General features: G+C 34.1%; 1 protein-coding gene and 1 long non-coding RNA gene across 20 annotated transcripts in view; one reads left to right on the top strand and one right to left on the bottom strand.

Annotated features, from left to right (window-relative positions):
* The window catches only part of DLGAP1 (DLG associated protein 1), a 1,106,389-nt gene that overhangs the window by 196,575 nt on the left and 891,674 nt on the right, over positions 1-18,140 (bottom strand). The gene's annotated exons all lie outside the window — the stretch shown is intronic.
* LOC141547400 (uncharacterized) overlaps positions 1-18,140 on the top strand; it is a 47,700-nt gene that overhangs the window by 8,037 nt on the left and 21,523 nt on the right. The window contains exon 2 of the long non-coding RNA XR_012483559.1: positions 16,767-16,857. This is a non-coding gene — a long non-coding RNA (uncharacterized LOC141547400). The remainder of the gene's footprint in view (positions 1-16,766; positions 16,858-18,140) is intronic.

The raw sequence follows: 18,140 nt of genomic DNA, 5'->3' as shown, positions 1-18,140 counted from the left end.
ATTATCTTCCCTTTAAAATAAACTCAAACATTTGGCAGCCCAGAAAATATGACCCTCCGTGCTGTGTGGGTCATTTATGACACCTGAAGTAAAATGTATTACAGTAAAAGCTGACAGCCATTCTGAATGGAAGCAAATGCCCAGGATGTAAGTCTTCAATCCTTGCTTAAGGCACAGAGATGATTTCTTGGAGTTCTAACTGAATAAAGCATTTTCTTTCTTACTTTAATAAGACTATCAAAACTACGATCATTTCAACTAATTTCTCATTTTTGAAGTCTCATGAGGAAATGTGGGGATCTGAAACATACTAGACACGTACATATTTACAAAGGAGTTGAAACCAATTGGTAACTGGAGAGATAAATGATGCTAAGAACCCACTAACAATGAATATCCTATGAGAGCTTTCCTCCCCAAGAGGAGTTAGAACTGTAAAATTAGACCCTCTTAATGTAATTTCAAAAGCTTCTAGTAATCAATGAGCTAAATAGTGTTGGCAGGGAGATATTCTGGTTTCCTGAGAATTCCATGGCATTCCAAGCAAACCTGGCAGATAACAACTTCCTTGACAGCTGTTTCTCCCATAATCTTTCCCCATATTTGTCAGCTGCATCTTTGCATGAGTGCAATATTCACTCTGCAGAAATCATCTTAGGAGGGTTTTCATTTTCATTTACTACACAATTTCTTCAAAATAAGAATAATCATTCTCTAAGAATAATGCTAAACCCTCACACATACATTTTAGTAACTGCACTCAGGCAGAACATTTTGGTGTCCATATGGAATAATTTTATGTCATTGCTACTTTAATATTCAAAAATTCAATAAAAGTCTGATTAGACAACCTTGAATTAATAATATGTGAAATTAATGTGTTAAAAGTATCATATAGTAAAAGGTACAGCCTTTTGTGAGCATGCATATATCTGCCTATAAGAAACAAATTTTAACAAATTATCTTCAATCTCTCAGCTATAATTTGTTTTATATAATATCAGTAATTAATATCAGGTTATGTTTCAAGTATATTGGTAATATAGGGAATTAGAAACATTAAGTAAGAGCTTATTTGAAGTTCCTAATTTGTTACTTTTATGAAAAATAATGTGAAGTAAATATATTAGAAAATAAAGGTTATGGCAGCATAGCTGCTACTAACCCTAAGTGCTGTATCACTTCTCTATTTACTCTCTTTTTGCCTTAGTTCTTTCATCTGTAAAATGGGTAAAAATAGTTCCTACTTTCAAATGTTTTTGTGAGAATAAAATGAAATAAAAAGTAGTTTGTAAACCTTAAAGCAACATATGAGTGCCAGTTATTACTTTAGTTACTACCATTTCTTTAGCTAAAGGGTATTCAGATTTTGCTGCTTATCATTCATGTATTGCTTAACATGTCATATTTATAGTACATCTTATAATTCATAGAAGGAATGAATAAATATTGTACTATTTTATCAGGAAATGTCAAAAGGCACAGTAAAGAACATAAGGCAAAGAATAATATGAAAAAGACAAAAAAAATTGATGATAAAAGAAAACTCATAGGAAAATAAAAGTTTATACCTGGAGATCATCTATGTCAATCCTCTTATTTTACTTAGGAGAAAACTAAGGACCAGAGAAGTGATGTGACTTAGATTTTTGGGACGGACCTCAGACAGGGTGTGCCAGAGTCAACTCAAACAGGCTCAGAAAGCCTGATTGCTAAATTTTTTATGTAAGGAAATTGTCAAATGCTATAAAACAGGGCTCAATTTGTTGACTAGACTTAGGAAAGTGATGGAGAAAATATGACTATTGTAGATTAAAGTCAGAAGTTTGTCTTGCTTTTTGGAGAATCCATTGTTAAACATTTCTCAACATACCCTTGATCCTCAGAGATCATCTAATTTGACCTTTGCAATTTAGACAAGGAAACTCAGTTCTAGAGAAATGATCTGTTCAGGGATTCACAAGTTTAAGAAGTGGTAGTCAGGATTTGAATACAGGTCTCTCGCCATCATTAGCATTCTTTCTTCTGCAACACGCTGCCTCTCAGTTGATAAGTAGTAGAGCTTGGATGTGAATTTAAGTTGTCAGGGGTGATCCTGGCATTGCGTTACATTGTAATTTGTCAGGAAACACAAAGCTACTAATAGCACTACTACTTTCTGGTTTCTGGGTCTTTCTATTATATGCCTCACTAGAGAGTTAGCCAAGATGACGTGTATTTTGAACATATTTACCTTTAATCACTTATAATAATGTAATATAATTATAACTTTAAAAGAGGAGCTGTGTACATATTTGATTTAAAAAAAATATACTAGATGACTAATGCTTTCTTCTAAATAGATTTTAAATATAAGAATTGGTCATCTTCCAAATCATGAGCTTATTAAATTATTAATAATTAAAATAGTAACACTCAATAAATTATTAATGAAAATTATAAAAACATTATTAAATTATTATTAAAATAAAATTAATAAAAATCACTTCCTACATCTCTCAAAATAACAACAAACAATTCATACTCAATTATACAGTAAACTTTTGGAAACAGAGTGTTAGGGTCTATCAATATGACAATTAACACAGAGTTACCATGTATCTCATATATATTTTAATTCTCTAAGAACTACAAAGAGAATGTCAGATATGTCAGGAAATGTCAAAAAGACCTGGCTTCAAATCCTTTTTCTGATACATACATAGTGATTATGCAGTCTGTAGATAAATAACATCAACTCTCAGGACCCCAAGCAATTCTCTGAGACTATAAATGGCAGAGATACATTGGTAAAGAGTTTTCTTATTGAGAATCCCTTTCTTATACCAATGAAATTATATTAAAAAAAGAACTGTGCTAAAGATGATTTAAACTTTGATGATTTTGTACCTACTTCACGATCTTTCCATGTCTCAAAGCCATTGTTATGAACCATTTGGTATTAATATGCTGTTGATAGTCACAAGTACTGATTCATACAGTGTTCCTATAACTAGAAAGAGAACAACAAATTAATGGCAAGGAGCAGCCACTAGGAGTAATGTTAGGGCCTCTAAATATTTCAAGGACACATCAAGTGTTAAGCTTCCTTTGTAATTCCCTACACAGTGCTTATACTCAGTGGGTATTTTATCTTGGAGCTTAATTTGGATACTTAATTTGGTAATGCAATTTGTTGTTGAGTTGTTTTAAGTCCTGCTCAACTCCTCATGATCGTTCTTGGCAAATATACTCCAGTGGTTTGCCATTTCCTTCTCCAGCTTATTTGACAGATGAAGAACAGGGTTAAGTGGCTTACCCAGGATCACACTAGTGATGAACTAGTGTCTGAGGCTGCATTAAACAGAGGTCTTCCCAACTCTAGGGTCAACAATCTATCCATTGTATCAGCTATCTGCTCTAATGTAATTAATCCCTATTTTATCTGTGTGGAGAAAAAAGCTCTTTGAGGGATTTTGTCTAACTAAAAGTTCTAAGATATAAATAATTAAATCTGTTGATATTCCCTATTAGTTTTCCTTTTATAGAAGAGTGGATTTTTCTATCTGTAACTGATCCTTTAATTTAGAAAGGTTTCTCAATACACTGTTTGAGATTATCTCAGATTTATCCAACCTATTTGTTTGCATGTTGATTATTAGATCTAAGTATTTTGAGGGCAGCTGCCTTTTTTGCATCTTTAGTATGTATGAGTAGTGCCTGGCACAAAGTTCTTAATAAATGCCTGTTGACTTGCTTTTTTAGGCTTGAAATAACAGTTCCTATGGGATAGGTAAAATAAGCAGGAAGGAAAAAGACTACTGATGAAAAGATCTAGGACTGAGACTGAAATACAAAAAAATGAGTTGTCTAGGAAAATCCAAGGGAAAGAGGGAGTTAAATTAAAAAAAAGAAATATTTCCTTAAGATTTAATCTAGTAAAGTACCTTAATTCAACAGCAAGTTGGATAACTCTGTATATTAGCCCATACCATAAGGCCATCAGTTTATTCTGTCATTGCTCCATTTTGATTGGCTTAATTTATCAACCTTCACATCATTCTCATGTGATGCACTTAGATCTCATAGTTCTTTCCAACCCATCCACATCTTCCTTAATGATCTTTCAATATCTTGACCAGGCCCTTCTCTAATACCTGACTATTCTACCTCTATTAATTTCACCACTTGATTCTCCCGCCTTGGAATAATTTTTGACTTCTCCTTTTTCTTTTTCATTTATATCCTTATCCTAATTAAATTTTTCATTAATCCCAATATGTATAATTTCAATCACACCATCACTACTACATAGGCTCTTCTATTGCTGAACTAGAGCATTCATCATTCCTCAATTATATATAATACTTTCTTACTCAGTGTCTTTGATCACTCATTCTCCATTTTTGAAATGTTCTACATCTGTCAACCTATCAATGCTTCAAGGGCCAGCTTAAATATTACTTCTCTCAGAGACTTTCCAAGTCCTCTCTTAAAAGTGATCACCCTTCCCATTAAACTCCTTTGGCTAAATATTTTTTATTTCCATTTTCATGCTCACCAATAAAATTTAGAATGATTAATTTGCTTCCCCAGGTACCAGGAAAGGTCTGTTTTGGGTAGCAATCATGGGTATTTTGTTGAAAGGCATATCACCTATTTCAAATTAATATATTGGCATTATGGTTTACACTCCAGTATCTTTTAAGCTTAGTTTCAAAGTTTGGTGAATTTGGAGATTTATCCAAACTCCTACGTCTTTTCCAGTTTCATTCTAAACTGACAGAATATTATGTCTTGGCTGGGTTGAGGGCTGAAGAAGGATGAAAAGACACTTTGAGGAGCAGAAGACCAGGCCAGAAATAGCACCAGAATCAGCATCAGGGCAGTTGCAGCAAACTCTTGTGACTTCAGTCAATACACAATAATACAATATTAATAATACAATAAGTGTGAGTGAGTTAGGAATAGATGAAACATTGGAATTAAGTAGATAATAACTTAAAATTGGGGTGGAGTCCCAAGGGAGGAGGAAAAGAAAGTCAAATTGAAAAGAAAGACATGCAAAAAAGTACAGAAAAGGCTTACTATTTCTTGCACAACTCTATCATTGAAAATATATCAGCAGGCATAAATTCATCATTAACAAGTTAAGAATGCAACTAAAATACTTGAGTGATTTAAGGAGGGAAAACTTTCAAGGCTTATGTGAAGATCTGCAAAAAGAAAATGATCTATAATAGAATGGAATTGGTCTTTATTTTTCAAAAGAGAAATCTAAAAAAAACAAAGGTTAAAATAATCCATAAGTATGGTTGAAATCAAACAAAACTTGTTTTGGTAGATTCAGACTATTACTGAATAGAAGTTTTTATTCACCTCACACTCAAAAAATAACTTTTTTTAAAAAAGTAGTATCTTATTAAATCCTTAAAAAAACAGACAAATTTTCTTAAAGAGAAGCCAAATCCTGTGGCTTCATTATTAAGAAAAATTAGAAATAGCACATTTCTGGTACTTAGCATCTAATAAAGAAGCTAATTCAAGCACGGAAAAACTAGAAGGCTTTATATATATATATGTATATATATATCTATATCTATATATGTATATGTATGTATGATAAGAGAGAGGAATGAGGGTGGGGAAATCCAGCCATCATTTCAGGTGTATAGAAATGTAATGAAAATTTAGAGAAGATATTCCTTGATGCCTGTTATATAGTTAGGAATCTGAAAGGGAAGAGTAAATTGGGAAGGAGGATGGTATATGGAAAAATTATAAAAATGACTGACAAAGAAGAGTTTAATTTATAAATGACAATTCCATAGTAAGTTTAAACATGGGAATATAGTCTGGTGGGGTGTTTTGTGAATCTTTGCTTCTCCTGGGAAAGGATGATATTATACTTAAACAAAACAAAAAATACATCTGGAACCTATAACAGATCAGTCTAATAAGTAGAGCAGAAGCTGTTTATATAATACTAATTTCTAAAACAGCAGCTAATGCTGTGGCTCACATGAGAGGGCTAATGTTAGAAACCTGTTGGCTATGATGTTAAAGATGATTTATTTAATGTACGTATTGATAACAGGTATGGGTGACATTGTCATAAAATACTCAAAGAGGTGACAAAATTTATGTGGAGAATATCTGACTTTCTATATAGTAGGTTTCAAGTCAAGAACTGGGGAAAATGATATCACATTAATTTTTTGGGTATCCTGTTTTCCAATTGTATATCTATGCTCAGGAGATTAAAGTAAGTGAGCACATCACACATGGGAATTAGTTCCAATGGTTGCCCATGTTTCTGTCTCTGTCTCTCTCTGAATAGTTTATATTAACGACACGTTTTGAGTTTGGACTTAATTTTTTTCTTCACCTTTTGCACTTTTAAATTCATTTTCATTGTTATACTAGGGCAAAAGTCATCTCATTCTCTGGGGCCAGAGATTACCATTTTTATTTAGACTATAATAAGAAGGAAATTGTAGGCCATAAAGATCACAGTTTTCCAGTCCGTTCAGAGAAGGAGCTGATCCCTTGGGAAGCTGAGGTTATCAGCAGGGCTCACAACCAAGAGAGAATTTCTCACATGGCCACATTTAGTTCACTGAGCTGCTACTCAGTGAGATTATTTTGCCTTGGTTCCAAAGCATTTCCCCATCTTGGTCCATACTAATTCTGAATTCTAATAAGAATTCTGAAAAGTATACCAATCAATTCACCCTTCCATCAATAAGATGCTCTAGGAAATAAACACACTCCTGGCATATTATAGACAGTCTCAGATGATATTCTTTATCTTAAGTACAAAGTCTGAGTGCTTTTCACAAGAGGATTGAGTTAATAATTCGTATTATATGTGTTTCTGGAGTTATGTTGCTGTTTATACACAATGGAACAGGATTTTATTCCTATGAATTGGAAACATGCTTATCTAAGAGGAATATGAGAGCCCAGCAAAGCAGATCTCTGAGTGTCAGTTAGGACGCTTTTAGTCTTCCAGGGATCAAACACAATTTTATTATTTTCATAAATACTTTGTTCTTTCATCAGATATGTTGTTACCTTGTAACAACACACCCTGTGATACATCTTCACTATCCCTTAAAAGGAGCCAAAGGGAGAAGCTTCAAGTACCTAAGGAGGAAATCTAATACTGGAAGTATCCTTTTGTATTTATTGTGTAGGTAAGGATTCTGCATGGAGTCTTGAGTTATTGAAATATTTAAATAAACTCATATCCACAGGCAAACCCCAAATGAGCCTGAGCCAGACAAGCCTAACATCTCTAAACAATAACTATTTGATACCTACCCAGGACTTTCAATCTTCAAAGTACTCTACAATCACTGATTATTCCATCCGTTTAATACCGCCTGTGAAATTAACATGAATATTCAACCTTACAGATAGAATAAAACTCCCCCAAATTCAAAATACTGAGCCAAGATCTAAGAGGAATTACAGTGTCAGCTAACATGACATTGCCAGGATATTGGACTTTAGCTTTGTGGTCTCTCCACAAGGTCCTGCTACATTCTGAAGGCAGGCATATAGTGCTAGTAATTATTTAAAAGCTATCCACAATCACTATACAAATTCCCCTTTACTCTTTGCCAAATATATTCAGATTCCTCAGTTCAAGCCAATTATATTTCTCCATACTGCAAATGTCAAAAAGCAAACATGAAGGTACTTCTATTTCCCCAAATATTTGATTTTCTCTTTCCTACATGACTCTAATCTGCATGTTGAAGGAATGCAAAATATTTAATTATACTATATGCTAGAAACTTGTTAAAAATCTGATTTTGATGTGTGGGTAATCAAGGCAGTGGATGTGAGCCAGTCAGATTAGTGGTATAGCTTCCTGCTGAATTTGATTAGATAAAGAGAAAATGAAAACTCAGGATACCCAGAATAATTGACCCTCTCAGCTCTTCTTGGTGTGTAATTATACTCAAGGCCATGAATCCTCTGTTATTTCACAGCTGAATTCTGAGTGTGCCATGAAACACAAAGAGAAGAAAGACCTATTTTGTAAGTGTGTCTTTCTTAGGAAGGAAGAAAGGAAAGAAAATATGTTTAAAAAGGAATATATCTCTAGACATTGATTTTAGCATCCATCTTGGCCAGTGCTTTGTTAAATAAACCAGTTGCCACTCACTATAAACTCATTCTGGAAATAATAAGAGGGGAAAAAAAGGAAGGAGAAAACAGGGAAGGAATGTATGGAATGCTAGTGATCTCATGGATCTCAATTTTTTTAGGTGAGCAAAATTGTCTGATCCTATTCACACAAGCAAACTAGTACTACATGAAACTGAAAGAAATATCCAGATTATCATAAGTCTGTCTTTACTACCAAGTCTTTCTTCCATCATTATTAATTCTTCAGTGACTATGATGTCCTGGTTTATAGTAATAATATCTCCTTCCCCAGCCATACTCTCCCCTCAATAACTGAGAGAAAATCAGGGATCCTGGAATTGCTTGAGTGGACACTAGGAAATGTAAATATAGGTTTTTGAGAATTCTAATTGTATGGAGATAGGGTATACATCTGTATATGATGAGGGAAAGTTGTGGAGTTTTTTTGTTATGGTGTTTTTGATTAAAAAAAAAAGAAGGAAGGAGTGAAGAAGAGAAAGGATGAAAAATATTGTTCAGGGTTGTTGAATTAGTACTTTGAGGTGTTTCAGGTTAGTGATAGTGCTAACTGAGGTTGGTTTATAGATGGGATACCTAAGTTTGCATTGAGACTAAAATAAATTTGAAGCCAGGTTATGGCTAAGGAGCTAGTGTGGAAGTAGAAATAACAATAGGCTTGTCAGAGGAATTGAATTTGAATTCTTGTTTTGCCATTTGCCATTTGTATTATCTTGAACCAATTCTTTCACTTTTTTGAGGTAAACTTTCTTTGTTTATAAAACAGGAAGGTTGAAATTGATGATCTTTAAGGTGTCTTCCATTTCTAAATCTTGTAATCCTAGATTAGTTCTTTGCAACAAAGACAGCTAAAGTTGTCTAGTCAATGAGGGAAATTCATTATCAAAACAAGAGGTTTTGAGGTTCAGGGCAAAAAAGAGAGATATATAGGAATGGAGTTTGGGGGAACTTCTAATGTCTGATACTTGATAAATTCCTTGAGATTAGGGACTATATTTCTTTTTATCATTGCACAATGGTAGAGTGCCTTGGACATTTTTTTTGGGGGGGGTTTGGTATGGAACTATGATTTCATCAATGTAAGGAAATTCCAGTTTGGCAACTTGCTTTGGTCAGCAAATCATCTGTATTTCATGGTCTTTATAGAGTTGCCCAGCAAAACTAGCCACCTTGGAGGTTGAGATGGTAGTGATGTCATCAACCCTAATAGGAAAATTAGTTTAGTTTTTGATGTTTAAGTAAACAGTGAGCCATCTAGTTTAACTATAGATAGGAGGCATTGGTATAGATTCATATTGGACTCTGAATTACTGCAATAACCTGTTGGTTGGTCTCCTTGCCTTAGCCTGTCCTTCACTGACATGTCAAACTGATTTCCTAAAAGCTCTAATTTGACTCTCTTTCTTTCACACTCCTAGTTTTTCTTCCCTTTTTCCTAGTTTTATTCCCTCTTTCTAGCAGCTTCCTATTGCCTCCAGGATAAAATATAAAAACCTCTGTTGGTCTTAACACCTTTTTAGCATTATTGTATCTCACATCTTCCATCTCTCAATATTCTGAACTCCTGTGACATAATATTCTTGTTTTTACTCATACAAGATAATCCATTTCCTGACTCCATGCAGTTTTTTTGGTTGCCTCACAATGCCTAGAACTCTCTCCTTCCTCATCATCTTCTTGGCTTCCTTAAAGTCTCAGGTAAAGTCTCATCTCTTGTAAAAAGCCTTTTGCAATCTTGCTTATTTTAGTGCCTTCTCTCTGAGATTATTTCTAATTTATACAATGTGGATGTTTTTCCCCTTTCTCTTCCTTCATACTGTGAGTTCCTTAAGAGCAGTATCTCTTTTCTCACCCAGTACCCTAATGTTAAGTACATCATTTAGCACATAGTTGGAATTCAATGAATGCTTTTTTTTTTTTAAAGAATTGGAATATCATTTATCATGATTTCACAGAACATATTGCATTGCTTCATCTTAGGTCCTTCTTATCTTCTCCTGCCCTCAATATCCCATCCCCATAGACCAAACATATCCCAAATACCAGTAGAGGGAGATTGAATACATAAGCTTTTAATAAGATCAAATTACTTTGTGGATTAATATGTTCTATCATACAAATTCATCTTCAATTTTCTTCTCACATACCAAGTCTTTAATCTTCATATTTCCCAGGAAGCAGGAAAGAATATATTTGGGCAATTTCAGCTCCAAGAACGATTGTCTTTGACATTAAGCATTCAGGAATAGGGGATTTTTGAGACCGGAATGATAGCTGATCAAATCTCTGGAATTAAATCTACTTAACATGCTGCTTCTATTGGCCAATTTCTGTAAGAGTCCAAGGGAGGAGCTGCCCAAAGACAACATCCCAAAAGCCCCAGTTTGAGTTTGCAAAGTTGGGTCTGCAGAGAGATTTAAGTTCCTTTGAAATGGCCATTCTATTTCCTATATAAAATGAACAAAATCTCCAAGTCTTCCTTAGAAAGTAATTTTGTGGTCAAAGGATATGAACAGACAATTTTCAGATGAAGAAATTGAAACCATTTCTAGTCATATGAAAAGGTGCTCTAAATCACCATTGATAAGAGAAATGCAAATTAAGACAACTCTGAGATACCACTACACACCTCTCAGATTGGTTAGAATTACAGGAAAAGATAATGACAATGTTGGAGGGGATATGGGAAAACTGGGACACTGATACATTGTTGGTGGAATTCTGTGAACTGATCTAACCATTCTGGAGAACAATTTGGAACTATGCCTACGGGGCTATCAAAATGTACATATACTTTGACCCAACAGTATTTCTACTGGACTTATATCCCAAAGAGATCAAAAGGAGGAAACAGGACCCATATGTTAAAAAATATTTGTGGCAGCCCTTTTTTGTAGTAACAAGAAAACTGGAAAGTGAGTGGATGCCCATCAGTTGGAAAATGGCTGAATAAATTATGGTATATGAATGTTATGGAATGTTATTGTTCTTTTTTATTTAATAATGTTTATTTACCAGATATATGCATGGGTAATTTTACAACATTGACAATTGCCAAACCTTTTGTTCTAATTTTTTCCCTCCTTCCTCTCCTCCCCCCAAGATGGCAGGTTGACCAATACATGTTAAATATGTTAGAGTATAAATTAAATACAATATATGTATACATGTCCAAACAGTTGTTTTGCTGTACAAAAAGAATCAGACTTTGAAATAGTGTACAATTATCCTGTGAAGAAAATTCAAAATGCAGGTGGACAAAAATAGAGGGATTGGGAATTCTATGTAGTGGTTCATAGTCATCTCTCAGAGTTCTTTTGCTGGGTGTAGCTGGTTCAGTTCATTACTGCTCTATTAGAATTGATTTGGTTCATCTCATTGTTGAAGAGAGCCACATCCATCAGAATTGATCAGCATAAAGTATTGTTGAAGTATATAATGATCTCTTGGTCCTGCTTATTTCACTCAGCATCAGATCATGCAAGTCTCTTCAGGCCTTTCTGAAATTATCCTGTTGGTCATTTCTTACAGAACAATAATATTCCATAATATTCATGTACCACAATTTATTCAACCATTCTCCAACTGATGGGCATCCACTTAGTTTCCAGTTTCTGGCCACTACAAAGAGGGCTGCTAAAAACATTCTTGCACATACAGGTCCCTTTCCCTTCTTTAAGATCTCTTTGGGATACAAGCCCAGTAGTAACACTGCTGGATCAAAGGGTATGCACAGTTTGATAACTTTTTGAGCATAATTCCAAATTGCTCTCCACAATGGCTGGATGTATTCACAATCCCACCAACAATGTATCAGAATATTATTGTTTTTTAAGAAACAATCAGGAGGAAGATTTCAGAGAGGCCTGGAGAGATTTAGATTAACTGATATTAAGTGAAATGAGCAGAACCAGGAGATCATTATACACAGCAACAACAGAATTATATGAAGAGCAATTCTAATGGACGTGGGCTCTGCTCAACAATGAGATGATTCAGGCCAGTTCCAATGATCTTGTGATGAAGAAAGCCATCTATACCCAGAGAGAGAGGACTGTGAGAACTGAGTGTGAATCACAACATAGCCTTTTCACTCTTTTTTGTTGTTGTTTGCTTGCATTGGTTTTTTTTTCCTCATTTTTTCCTTTGATCCGATTTTTCTTAAGTAGCATGATAATTGTTTAAATATATACATATATTAGATTTAACATATATTGGATTATTTGCCATCTAGGGAAGGGAGTGGGGAGAAAGGGGGAAATTTGGAACACAAGGTTTTTACTAAAGTCAATGTTGAAAAATTATCCATACATATGTTTGGAAAATAAAAAGCTTTAATAAAAAAAAGAAATGGTGATGGCATTTCTGGGTTTATTTTGAATCTTCTCAAAATGAAAACTTCTGTGTAAGCTAAACTGACTCATCCCACTCTGTACTCCCCCGACCTCCAACTGAGTGACCTGTTGGATCATAGGTGTCATGCAGAGAGAAGAAAGTATTTTTAATTTGGAGTTTATTCATTATTGAGCCAATGCCATGGGGGACTGATTTTGGAATGCCTATAATTAAGGGAGGAAAGAGCACTCTGGAAGTGACTAATGTATTTAGATATTTTGAGGGTGTAGGATATGGAGTTGTTAGAAAGAAACTTGAGAAAAAATGGGAAAATATTAAAAAAATAAAATTTGTATTCAAATTATGATTTTTTTAGGTCAGTAGAAACTTGATGTATTGAAAAGAGAATGGGATTTGGACTCTAAGGACCAAAGCTTGAGTTCTTCTCTTCTGTATCTTTTTTGTTAAATGTATTTAAAAAAACTATTTATTTATTATAGCTTTTTATTTATAAGATATATGCATGGGTAATTTTTCAGCATTGACCCTTGCAAAACCTTTTGTTCCAACTTTTCCCCTTCTTCCCTCCACCCCCTCCCCCAGATGGAAGGTAGATCAATACATGTTAAATATATTAAAGCATATGTTAAATACAATATATGTATACATATCCATACAGTTATTTTGTTGCACAAGAAGAATCAGACTTTGAAATAATGTAAAATTAACGTGAGAAGGAAATAAAAAATGCAAGCAGACAAAAATAGAGGGATTGGAAATGCTTTGTAGTGGTTCACACTCATTTCCCAGAGTTCTTTCACTGGGTGGTCTGGTTTTATTCATTATTGAACAAATGGAACCGATTTGGTTCATCTCATTGTTGAAGAGAGCCACTTCCATCAGAATTGATCATCATATAGTATTGTTGTTGAAGTACACAATGATCTCCCTGGTCCTGCTCATTTCACTCACCATCAGTCTCTCCAGGACTTTCTGAAATCCTCTTACAGAACAATAATATTCCATAACATTCATATACCACAATTTACCCAACTATTCTTCAATTGATGGACATCCATTCATTTTCCAGTTTTCTGGCCACTACAAAGAGGGCTGCCACAAGCATTCTTGCACATACAGGTCTCTTTCCCTTCTTTAAGATCTCTTTGGGATATAAGCCTAGTAGTAACACTGTTGGATCAAAGGGTATTCACTGTTTGATAACTTTTTAAGCTTAGTTCCAAATTGCTCTCCAGAATGACTGTATCAGTTACAACTCCACCAACAATGTATCAGTGTCCCAATTTTCCCACATTCTCTCTAACATTCAGCATTATCTTTTCCTGTAATTCTAGCCAATCTGAGAGGTGTGTAGTGGTATCTCAGAGTTGTCTTGATTTGCATTTCTCTGATCAATAATGACTTGGAGCATCTTTTCATATGGCTAGAAATAGTTTTCAATTTCTTCATCTGAAAATTGTCTGTTCATATCTTTTGACTATTTATCAATTGGCTTGATTTCTTATAAATTAGAGTCAATTTTCTATATATTTTGGGAATGAGACCTTTATCAGAACCTTTGACTCTAAAAATATTTTCTCCGTTTATTGTTTCCCTTCTAATCTTGTTTGCATTAGTTTTGTTTGTACAAAAGCTTTTCAATTTGATATAATAAAAATTTCTATTTTGTGATCAGTAATGATCTCTAGTTCTTCTTTGGTCATAAATTCCTTCCTCCTCCACAGGTCTGAGAGGTAAACTATCCTATGTTCTTCTAATTTATTTATAATTCTCTTCTGTATCTTAAGGGACCAATTACTTAGCTTTTCAATCTATAAATCAAAGGGTTTGGTTCTAATTTCTAAGATCTTTTTTAGCTCTAGGAACTACGGTCCTATAGAATCCTGAAGCATAAGGAACAAGGAATTAGGGCAGGAAAGTACTCCAGAGACTATTTAATCCATTGTACCCACTTTACATATAAGTAAACTTAGCAATAGAGAAGATAAATGACCTGCCCAATATTACAATGTTTGAGAAATCATAAAATCATAAAATAGTTTAATTCACTTTGAACCTTAGTTTCACCTTGCAAACAATATTTTGTTTTTTAAGTTAGAGAAGATTCATCAGTGGTCTGGGTAGGGCCTTATTATATGCTGGGTTTCAGATGAAGAAATTGAAAACTATTTCTAGCCATATGAAAAGGTGCTCCAAATTACGATTGATTAGAGAAATGCAAATTAAGACTACTTTGAGATACCACTACATATCTCTCAGATTGGCTAAGATGGCAGGAAAAGATAATGACAAATGTTGGAGGGGATGTGGGAAAAGTAGGATACTGATACAATTATGGTGGAACTGTGGAATACATCCAGCCATTCTGGAGAATAATTTGGAACTATACTCAAAAAGTTATCAAACTGTGCACCCTTTGACCCAGCAGTGTTACTACAGGGCTTATATCTCAAAGAAATCTTAGGAAGGAAAGGGACCCACATGTGCATAAATGTTTTGTGGCAGTCCTTTTTGTAGTGCCAAGAAACTGGAAATTGAGTGGATGCCCATCATTTGGAGAATGGCTGAATAAGTTATGGTATATGAATGCTATGGAATATTATTGTTGTTTAAAAAAACGATCAGCAGGATGATTTTAAAAAGATCTGGAGACACTTACATGAACTGATGCTAAGTGAAGTGAACACAACCAGGAGATCATTGTACATGGGAACAACAATTATATGATGATCAATTCTAATAGACATGGCTCAGCTCAACAATGAGATGATTCAGGCCAATTACAATGATCTTGTGATGAAGAAAGCCATTAACACCCAGAGAGAGGACTGTGGGAACTGAGTATGAATGAATCACAATATAGCCTTTTTTTTGTTTTGCTTGTTGGTTTGCATTTTATTTTCTTTCTCATTTTTCTTCTTTTTTGATCAAATTTTTCTTGTGCAACAAGATAATTGTATAAATATGTATGTCTATATTTGATTTATTATATATATATATATATATATATATATATATATATATATATATATATATATATATATATATATAAAATTTACCATGTTTAACATATATTGGATTACTTGCTGTCTGGGGCAAGGGGTGGAGGAAAGAGGGGGGAAATTGGAACACTAATTTTGCTAGGGTCAATGTTGAAAAATTATCTTTGCATATGTTTTGAAAATAAAAAGCTTCAATAAAAAAGAAACTGGGCTTTTGATATGCAAATATTGCTCTTCTGATTGAATGAGCCTGAAAGGAAGGCATAGTTGTGTGTGTTGAGGCTAGGGGTGGAAAAAAAGAAAATTTAACTTTCTCCTTTTCCATCTCTAGTTTAAAGAAGCTTATTAATCAAAATCAATCAGTACATTTTAAATCAGTTCATGTACTATGTTTAGTAACTTAAGACATGAAAAAAAATTAAAAGAAATGGGATGATTTATGACTTGATGCAGGTTGTTGAATTACATGGTATAGCCCAAAAAGAATATGTTAATTGATCAAATCCACTTCATCCAGAAAAAAAGACTTAATGGAACAGCCTAAGCTATTTGTTCAGGAAAATAAAAGAAAAAGAGAAGTTGACAAAGAATTTCTGGGAAGAACACATAGAAAAAGGTTCCTACTGAGCTGGACTTCAGATGGCTATAGAAAACTTTTTTTTTTTTTTTTAATTCTAGAACCACAGAGATGGACTTGGAATCAGAAAACTACAGGAATAGACTTGGAGTCAGCACTGAGTAATCCAAAGATCAGTGCCAAATTTGTGACATAAGGATCTGGAAGTGAAACAGAGGGTTTCTAGAGTTGAATCTAACTTCTTATGGAGATGAAATACCTCTAAACTAAGATAAGGAAGGCAGTAAATAGCTATCTCTTCATTCAATCTCCTAATTTCCTTGCGTTGTTAAAGTAAAAACTATAATAGTAACAGAAAAAAATCATAGAATCATATAACTTCACAGGACCTAAAAGTCATCCAATTTATTACTGTTAGATGAAGAAACTGAGGCCCAGAGTGTTTAAGTGACATATCTAAAGTCACACAAGTAATAAATATCAGAGTCAAAATTTAAACATAGATCTTCTGACTCCCACTCCAATGCCATCTTAACTCCATCATATTCTGTAAAAGATTCAAATACAAGTTTCATGCCTGTCATTTAGGAACAACATAACTAAATTTAGAGAAGATTGTCATGAAAATGTTAATTACCCAAGTAATTGATAATTTTTTTTTTTGGCATTAGGAATTCATAAAGACTACCTAGTAAAGTCCAGAGATGTTGCAATTTTCTTTCCAAGCCAACAAGATTCTACAAATCCTTAAAATTTTAAAAGGTATGTACAATGTGCTGTGCCAGAAACTGGAAGTAGAAAAATAAAACAATATGAAATGTCTGTCCCTCAAGGAGTTTATAACTGAAGTAGGTGAGGTATGAGTGAACAACTGCATAGCTAGTCATAAAGAAAATACTAACACAATAGTTAGGTACGGGAAAGAGAAGAATAAATCATATAGTTATTGAGGATGGAAAATTCTAGAAAGCTTTGTGGAAAATTTGATACCAGTTGGTCCTTAAAGGAAAGAAAAAAAATTCAGAAGATAAAGATAAAGAAGGTAGGAGAATATTATTGTAAGCATGAGGGGCAAGGTCAAGAAATGGCAATAGCTTTGTGGAATGGATGGTACAGGAAATGATCAACTATGACCCACAGTAAGCTTGTCTTTGGGTTGCTCTGGGATCATTTAATTATCAAAAGCAGAGGAAGATTGCTCATTTTATAGCATACTGTCAGCATATGGGACAGACCTGGACTCAGGAAGACCTGGATTCAAATGTGACTTTAGACACTTTCTAGCAGTGTGACTCTGGGCAAGTCACCTTACCCTGCTTACCTCAATTTCCTCATTTGTAAAATGAGCTGGTGGAAGAAATGGCAAACTATTCCAGTATCTTTGCCAAGAAAACCCCAAATGGTGTTATGAAGAACTGGTCATTACTGAAATGAATGAACATCACCAACAAAAGTTTACTGCCAGGGATTACATGAACCTGTCCTGATAATGATCCCTCCTCAGTGATAGGTACAATTAACTACTTCTCAGCATCAGAAGAGAATGTAACAACCATGGGGAAATGACAGAAATGTTTTTTTACAACACATTCTTTAAGACCTGGCAGAATGCTAGGCTGGGTGATTTATAGATCTGAACCAGGATGCCAATTCTTATATTCTCTGACACTTTGTCAAAGTCAGAACTGCACTGGTATCTTAGGTGAAAATGGTTAAGAAAAATTGTGTTTTGGTACTTTTGGTGGCCATTCCAGGCCTGTGGATTCCTTTGTTAGCCCAGTATCAAGACATCAGCTAAAGATACCATGACATTTCTTCTTATGATACATTTTCAGTCGAGAGGGATACCCACTTGAGGTGATGTTAAAGGAAGTTAATTTGTGGTGAACAAGGAGGTTTAATATTTTTCCATTTAATTTTGATGCAAAAGATAACAGAAAACATGGGTAACTTTAGAGAAATCTGTGTCTCAGAAGATTGCTACAAGCATACAAGTTTGAGCTGTAGATAAATTAGCTATATATCCCTCACACACCATCTAAATA

The sequence above is a fragment of the Sminthopsis crassicaudata genome, chromosome 1 (assembly GCF_048593235.1).
Source record: "Sminthopsis crassicaudata isolate SCR6 chromosome 1, ASM4859323v1, whole genome shotgun sequence".
Lineage (NCBI taxonomy): Eukaryota > Metazoa > Chordata > Mammalia > Dasyuromorphia > Dasyuridae > Sminthopsis > Sminthopsis crassicaudata.
The sequence above is the reverse complement of the archived record's forward strand: the minus strand, read 5'-3'. Positions and strand labels throughout refer to the sequence as shown.